The sequence below is a fragment of the Lonchura striata genome, chromosome Z (assembly GCF_046129695.1).
Source record: "Lonchura striata isolate bLonStr1 chromosome Z, bLonStr1.mat, whole genome shotgun sequence".
NCBI lineage: Eukaryota > Metazoa > Chordata > Aves > Passeriformes > Estrildidae > Lonchura > Lonchura striata.
The window spans coordinates 60,543,651-60,552,770 of NC_134642.1; positions in this window are offsets into that span (position 1 = coordinate 60,543,651).

Here is a 9,120-nt window from a genome sequence, read left to right on the forward strand (position 1 = left end):
TCTCCATAGGCCCTTTTTCTGGGTTAGGCACCATCTGACCAAAAAATGCTGCATGAAACACTGTATCTGGAGAAAAATGCAATACAAAATTGTACAGAATGACTAAACCCCAGATCCGTGCCTGAAATGTCTACACATTTCTTCTGATGTCTGGAAAGACTTCTGTGGGGTGCACCTGAGATGGCAGCTGCTGTCAGAGCTTACCAAAAAATCTAAACAGTAAATGCCATTTTCTCTCATGCTCGAGTTCTGAGGACATTTTCATGCCATGTTTGCCATCTGCTGGGTGTTGACTGGGAGGCATGAAAAGTGCCTGTGCAGCTCCTGTGCTGTCCTGGCTTGCGGCAGTCCTGCACACAGCTGCTGTGGTGCCCTGAATGTTCAGACATATTTCCTGTACTAGATTGTAAAAATAATAAAAAAAAAATTAAAAACAAACAAGCAAAAAAGACAGACTGTTATACTGTACTTTTTGTCAACTATTTATCTGAAATTTCAGAATGCACCCTTCTGCACAGTATCTGTGCATGTACCTAGATACAGTAACCTCTGTCTTCACAAACCCCTCTCTGCATTATAATCACCTAAATTTCAGTGTATTAGATTATTTTACAAAACTGGCCTACTCCTTAAAGTAAGACATAATTGAATTGAAATATCTTTCAATTACAGTGATTAAAGACTATTAGGAAGTTAAATTTTGTACTTTACTTGAAATAGAAGTGTTCACTATTTCCTTGTGAAATGGAGACAATGCCCACTGAGTCTCAAACATGGTACCATGGTAACAGTGTATGAGGATCAAATTTATAATATCAAAATATATCAAAATATAATTTATATATAAAAATATAATTTAAATTAAACAATTAATACCTTATCCCTGCAGAAATACCATTTCTAAGCCAGTTTGGACACATTGTCATGCACAAATCCTTTAAAAATCTCTGCTAATCTGGGGTTAAATGATAGCTGTCTTTTCTAGAGAAACCAGTACTATGGAGGAGACCCACCTTAGGCTTTTTTGTTCCAAAGCCAAATGGACTAAATCAGATGTTCCCCCAAGTATAAAAACTAGTAATAGTAAATCAATACAATTCATGCATTTGCATTAGTAATCCCAGTAGACATAATAAAAAAGCTGGTTTAAAGCAGTTATCATTTTCATTTGAAATTGCTGAGCAAGAGCCAGTTGTTTAAAAGCCAGAGATGGGTCAGTATTACAAATTTAATGCATTGCTTGCAGAGCTGCTCCAGAAAGCTGTGTAGTCTGAAAGTTTTAATGACAGAGCCAGAAACCAGGCAGTAAACACTTTTGGTGATGTTGAATTAAGGCAGTGAACTGCTGTTATCTTCATAATTTCCTAAATTGTTTGCAGACCAGTGGTTAGGGGTATTTATATTTTGAATAAAATACAAGCCAATAAAAAGATTAATATAAAAATTTTAACTGAAAAAAGTCTTAACTGTCATTTGGGAAACAAAAATAAATTGATACAGGAAAATATATAATGGATACAGAAATAATTCAGATAATATGTCGAACTGGTCATACAGAATGAATGCTTGGTTTTTGAAAGTTTTTTATGTACAATCCAGAAATGTAAAGGCCTCTGACTCTTGATGAAAATAGTAAAAGTTTTATTTCTAAATCATTGTAAAATTCTGTCTGTGGACAAGTAAAAATGTGACACCTGGACTGTTACGATGTGAATCAGAAAAAGAAACATTAAAGCTGCTATCCAAGCTGTCTGTTTCTTTAGTACTAAAGACATTTTCATTTTTCTGGCCTTTCATCAGTATATTAAAGGTGTTCAAGAAATTTGTCTTGCAGAAATATATTGGCATCCTTTCACAATATCTAGACAAAATCAATATGTTTATATAATGTCTGCTCTAAAGTGCATCAAACATCACAATGCTTGAGCGGGAGCTCAAATGATCTAAATAAATATACAGACCTCTGCTTTTTAGCTTGCTTTTCACTCTTGAAGTTTAAAGGTAGACTAACATAAATTTAAACATACACTAAAATGTTGGATGCATTAAATGAGTCAACACCAGAAGTTATTGTCCCAATGTACATGACATTAGCATCACAGGAGGCACTTCACAGGAGAAGACAAGACCTGCTTTCTTCTCTTGTGTGTGGCAAATTCCTCAGTGGTGGTGAAGCCTCTGAGGGACAGCCTGGGAGGGAAACAAGAAAGGCAAAGGCTGCTGATAAACCACAGCCACAGCTCACAGGGGAATAACCCCCTGCAGCAGGATGCCCACCACCACCTGGAACTTAACACTGGGACAAATCCAGATGCTGCCTCCAGAGGCTGCTGAAGGGCTGAAATGTTGCATTTCTGGTGGAAATCTGCTCTTGGGATGGTGACCACCTGGAGACACATGGCTGTCCCAAAATAGCTTCCAAAGCTGATGAACAGACTGCACACCTCCCAAGTGCATGTGTTTGCCAGTGGTCCCCTGTCAGGCATCTGACAGATATTTGCAGAAAAGGACTCCACTGTTATTCTCTGCATCATATAGTTCTTGCTATGCATGGTATCTTCTAAATTTCGCTGTTTGATTTCTTTAACAGCAAAAGATTTAGCTTTTATCTTACCTTATTTTTTTTGTATTTTGCTTTTCCAGCAGAGACGAAGCCTGTTAGATGTTAGAGGAAAGACCTGATGCTCCTAAGTAAAATATAAATTTCTTATAGCAAATAAAAAGTGTCATTAGTTTAACATGGATAATTTTTATGGTTTTTTGATTGAGGGCAGTTCACAGCCAACATAAAATTATTTCATTCAGGTCAATCTCTCTGCTGGCTTAGGAAGCTGCAAATGTGCCAAGAGTGTTCTTCCACCTTGACCAAGCAATATCAGGGTTTTAATTTTTGGGTATATATTCAGCTTCTGTTGTCTACCAGCGTCTTCTGCGTGTAGTAGGCTAAGTCTGATTTAATCAGCACCTTTTTTGGCTGGTGTTCTCCTGCTGGCTTTTAAACAGTTGATCTAGTAGATCCAGTTAGGAACTATGTAATAAAGGGCCGGCCCTTCTACCTACAGCAGTACAGCTGCAGCAGAATGTGCTACAGACAAGCAGAGATCTGCCAGGAATCCTATTTGAAGCTGCTGAAGCCTGAAGTTGCACTAATTTCACTTTCTTTCTCATTAGTTAGAGCTACCTTAATGTTCTGGGGAATTAATAGACAGCTGCTGCAAAGAGAGTTAGTGATTATAACGGCAGATGCCACATCAATGGGACAAAAAGAGCTGTTTAAGTGGTGCTTCATATGTTATGACATGAGAAAATATACAGGAAAGCCTGATCCATCACCTTCTGGACTGAGGGATGGTCCTTTCCTGACTTTACAGAAGGAGAGCCTTGGATGCAAGTGACAGCTGGGAAGTGTTTGAAAACATTACTTTGACTAACAATGATAGTAAAGTAATCCCTTTTTTCTCATAGGAGACTTTCCTTTATACAATTGTGACTTCACTACTCACTAAATATACCTGTGACTCTGCATATTCTGTACAAATAAATTCATGGGGCCTTACTGCAAATATGTGTATGAGCTTTAGACCTGCCCATACAAAGACTAAGCCTGAGCAAAACCTAGGATTTGTAAAGCAACTTGAAATGAAAGATATTTGCAAATGCAATTAGTTTTAGTCTATTAATTTCTTTCCTCATCACACATTACACTTTTCATCTTAGAAAATTTCACGTCATAAAAAGTGTGTATATATCCCATTTACTAAAATAGAAGAAGACAAGTATAAATGAAGTTTACCTTCAGATACCTGGATTTAAATGCAAAGTAGCATGTAGTTTTGTCCTGTTTTTATTGGGAGGACACTTTAAAATGAACCTGAAGCAAAACCACCTGGTAATAAATCTACAATTTCTAGGAGTATAACCATATTAGAACTTTAGTCTTGCAACATTTCTGAATGTTGACACTTCTTTAGAAGGGCATTTTCATCATGTAGCTTTGAAATGACACACCGGCAAGCCAAGAGTGCTGCAGACACAGCTTCACCTGTTACAGCTGCCTGTGAGGCTCCAGACTGTGCAGGAATGTGTCTTTGATAAGAAAGGATCACCACCTTACTACTTAAAATAGAATATGTACATCTTGTGTTTCCAATTATTTAATACCATATAATTTCCGTACTTTTAATACCACCTAAGTACTGTGAAAACAGAAGTCATCAGTTCTGAAATGTCTTGACTCATCAGTTTCTAATGAGTCATCAGTTTCTGATGTTTCTGAAATGGTAGTGAGGCTGCAGGCCAGGCTGGCTGTTTGCTGTGCCCAAAGATTGTGATTGCATGGATGGCAGAAGGCTGGCAGTGCACAGTTTGCCTCTGAGAGCCCACGGGTCATGCCCATGAGAGCAAGCTGGCAGGTACTATACCTGTTCTGAATAGGTTTACAGCCCTCTTGAGAACATTTCACAGGCCTACCCAGGGTGGCTATATATTTACTCCTTGCTATATATATTTATTTTGCATATGAAAAAGGAAGCACTAAAAACTAATTTTCGAAGAAAGAAAATATGCACCGCCAGAGGGGAAACCATGGACATTTGCCACAAGAGAAAATACAAAGCACACATTTAGTTTTTGTGTTTTCTTACATCTCTGTCCATCAGAGGACTTTAACAAAAACAGTGTAGGAGTTGCTGAGTGTCCTTGGGCCAGATTGAAAGGCTGATGTTCTCATTTGGCAAAAGGAAAGTTAGTTAGGAGTCTCACAAAAAGGGTCTTTCAGTAACTCGGGCACCACAGAGCTGTAGAATTTGACAGTAAAATACACAACAGGGAAATGTGATTGATTGCTGAGGTTGAATGTATAGTCTAGTAGGCCTAGAAGGTTAATTATCAGTAGGAGTGTTATTAGTGACATTAGGATTAAAAATCATTTGTGTCCTCCCTTGTTTAGTGGGATCATAACTGTTTAGTAATTAAGTGGAAGAATTGTATTTGAAGGGTGGAAAGGTGTTCAGCAGTTCGCTGATTGTCATGGCTGTTGTGGGAAGAAGTAGGGCAGGAAGTAATACTGCAAAAAGGATTAGGGGGATTGCTAAGAGGGGCAGGCTTGTGAATTGGTCAAAGTTCATGTTCAGGTTCAAGAGGGTTTTTTGTGGTTGAGAGGGTTTTGTTACAGGGGGAATTGTTAGGGGTGGATGATGGGAGTTTGGATTGAATTATTAATGAAAAGGTCAGTCATTGTGTTAACAGAATGAACAGACCAGCTAGGAAAGCCCACACAGAGTGAATATGTGCATGCAAATATGTGTTAAACATTCAGTCAGTGTCAGTCCCTCTTTCATGTGGATCCAGTTTTGTATTGATTTTTTCCAGGATCTTTTAGTTTTCTGGCATTATTATCAATATGTGGTATTGGTAACATTATTAGGACTATGGTACTATTATTACAGAGTAATATTCCAACATGTGATATTTTCTAAACCATAGGTACATTTATAGACCAAGACAGGAATATATGCAGCTAATCAGTATGCTCTCTGCAGACCTGCTACTCTAAGCTTCCTACTCTGAAGCCAAAATGGTGGGAGAACATGTGTTGCAAATGAGGATGCTCTGGTCTTGATTCCTGATTTTGTTTGCATCACATATGCATTCCTTTTTTATGCATATAAAAGGCAGAAGAAAGTCCTGTAATTTGTCAGGTGAGAGATTGAAATACCATTAGGCTACAAAGTCCAGCTTTGCAGAAAATGAACTTTGTGTCACTACAAAAACATCAGGTTTAACATCATTTAGAATGTTCACCCACAAGCAACATTGCTCAATTTACCTTGCTTTGATCATATCACAAAATTTGCCAAGTTTATCTAGTGAGTGAAACAAGTGTTGCCCAAGCAGAAAATGAACTATCAGGTAACATGCGTAAGTTGCTGGATATCAGCTTAAAGCAGAATAAATTATCTACATTTTATTTCTTGTGTTGTGACCTTACAGAGTCCATATCAAACTCAAGTTAAGAGATATGGTGTTTTTTAAACTAACAAATCATTGCAAACATAGAATAAAGAAAAATAAACTCCAGAAATAATACTGCAGTGACTAAGCACTCTAGATTATGCATTTTCTATACTTTAAAATTCAGAAAGAAGTGGTTGTTGGAGAGAAAGTCAGCAGTGTGGATGGAATAGGCCTATATGGGTTTTTTTTTTGAGCAGTCAAAATTTACAGGTCAATTTGATTTTGAACCCTCAAGCGACCTATTTTACTGAATTTGGTGCCATTTGATTTAATTGGTTATTATTTACTCTTTAGCTATTTTCTCATTCACAGATGTCAATATGTGGCTGGGGGACCCAATGTAAAGCAATATGTAACTTTTAATTTTTTTTTTTTTTGTTTACCTCACTGTGAGGGTTTGCTTGCTTTATCTTATCCTGAGCTATTTAAGAGTGATCAGAAGAGGGTTGAAAAGTACCTGGATTTCTGTGGGGTTGGAGTCATGTCCAGCCAGTCCCTTACAGAGCTCAGACAAGACCCCCAGCAGAAAGGTCATGCCACTGCCATTGGCCTTAGGTCTTAAGGCAGTCACCATCCTGACTACTCAGGTCATGAGGCTCCTGGGTTTTCTGTGCTCTCCCAAAAAAGTCTTAAGGTTTCCTATCCAGGATACATGTTGCAAAACCCAGGGATCAAAATTATGGTGGACCAATTTTGCTTTCTGCTCATTTTGGGGCAGATCTCACCTTATGCACAGTGTAGATCAGACTGACAATTTCTGTCCACTATGGATGGTAGCAGGGCTATCTGGGGACTATTTCACCACCTTGAAGGCTCCTGGGAAGTATCTCTGCAGGCAGCAAGAATGATGAGGCAAAGGCAGTGATGAGATCTCTCCTGGAGGTCCACACATTGATGCTGTAGGTGACACTGTGGAGCCAGGGTGGAGCAGCCACAGTGCAGGGGGGTGTTCTACATGTATTTGCATTTTTCATGCCATATTTCTTATTGGATATGAATCACTTTTCAGTGGTTTGGCCTACTGAAAGAAATCAAAGGTCCTCATTTTTATCAGGGCAGGATGCCTGTTACCATAGTATTGCTGTTCCGGATTCCTGTTTGGTTTATACAACAAGTGGTGGTCTTATATGTACTGAGGATGGAAAGTTTAGAAAATCAAGAAGTCCCTAGCAAAAAAAAAAAAAAAAAAAGCAAAAAAAAAAAAAAAATCCTCCTTCCTTGTTCCTCAGTGTATACTCAAGAAATAAATGGGACAGTTTTGGAAAGAGAACCAACATTACAGCCACCTTCCTTCTTTGGTGAAGAAAGCTGCTCCATTCTCAGCAGTGCAGTTTTCCCCCCCATAAAACCTCTCTGAAGCAATCAATTTCACTCTAGGATCAGTCCTGTGAAAGTGAACAAGTTATCATAGTAGCATAGAATGGTTTGGGTTGGAAGAGACCTTAACAATCATTTTCTTCAACCCAGCCATGATGGGCAGGAACATTTTCCACTAGACCAGGCTGCTCCATGTTCCATCTAACCTGAACAATTCCAGGCATGAGGTACTCACAGCTTTTCTAAGCACCCTGTTCCAGTGCCTCACCTCTCTACAATATGCATGTTAGCTCATACAGGCAACATGCAATTCACATTCTCTACCTGTACAATTCATAGATCATAGATCTACAAGTATGCTAATTAGATATGATTTCAGATGAGATTTTCAGATAAACCAAGGCAGGCAATTTCATCTTTAACCTGATACATCTATCCTAATGCCTTTAATTGAACTGCTTGCAATGTGTATTTGTAAGAAAATAAGTTGCAACAAAGAGCTTTAGTAGAAAGTAATCAATTTTCTGTTCTCCTTTTTAGTGGACCGGGGCAGGCATTTTTCATCTGAATTTGACCACTGTTTAATTTAATTGGATAGGTTTTTTCTCTTTTCTGGATTAATCATTATTTGCCTCTCTATCATTTCATTTAAGACCAGATTTGTGCAAATGGAAACTGGTGACTCAGAAGGATTGTTCTGGACTTTCTCTTTAGACTCTGCAGAAAACATCATGATGGCTTTTCCAGAGAGTTCCCTGAAAAAACACAGTGTACTAATTCAATGTCTTGCTCGATGTGGCTAGGCTTTATTGCTCTGTGTGCCTGTGTATCTTTCCGCCTGCCTCTGAACCAAGCTTATTTATGTAAGGCTACTTGTGCAAATGAAAATGCTGTTGTTCTAAAGAACACAGGCAAGCAGTCAAACAGTGTATTGAGTTTCTAGCTGGCATAAACCCAAGGCCTTGGTGCTTTGTACAAAGAGTTCCCAGCTTGTGAGTGTGTAATATGAGGGGAAGCAGAGACAGAGTCTGTCATCAAAAACATTTTGCATAATTTGGAGTCTGAATTACAAGAAATGCCCAAAAAGGTGTATTTGCAGGTCTATCTATCTTTGTATTAAGAATTTCTGCTGTCAATACTCTAAGTAATTAGCATTTGAAAACAAAGGTCTAAAGGACTAATGCAGCAATAATAAACAGAGTCAAGCAGTGCCCTGAAGTGTTGTGAGGTAACAGAGTGGGAAACATACACAGTGAAACATCTATAATGCTCAAAACCACTATGTGCTGCTTTGCCAAGAACTATAGTAGCTGTGCCACTTAACTGTGCTGAGTATTAGTCATGAAGCAAGCCACCCTCCTGGGAGGGAAATGGAGTTAATGATCCTGTCTTTAAAGAGGCTTCATAATGCAGGATCCCTCTCCAACCACAAGTTTGCACTCTTCCTTTGCAGCAGGGGCTATCATCCTTGTTAAGGCTTCTACTGTGGTATATCCAATAAAAATAAATGTTGTGAGACTAGTTAAAAAGTGATTTCTAATGCAATTCTATAATACTAGTATTCCACAAGCCTTGGGACATTAATATCCCTTGATGTCTTTTGGAAACAAAAGACCTGCCCTAGTGGGTGGCAGGTCCCTCCCAGCTCCTATGTAATGGGCAAGGACACATCCAGGAATCCAGGTAGGAAGTTTTGCCAGTGCCTGCCACTGCACTGACTTGGTTCATATTGATTCTTTTTCTCCATTAGGCAGATGTTGCTATTGCAAAGTGGCTCCAAATCTGCCA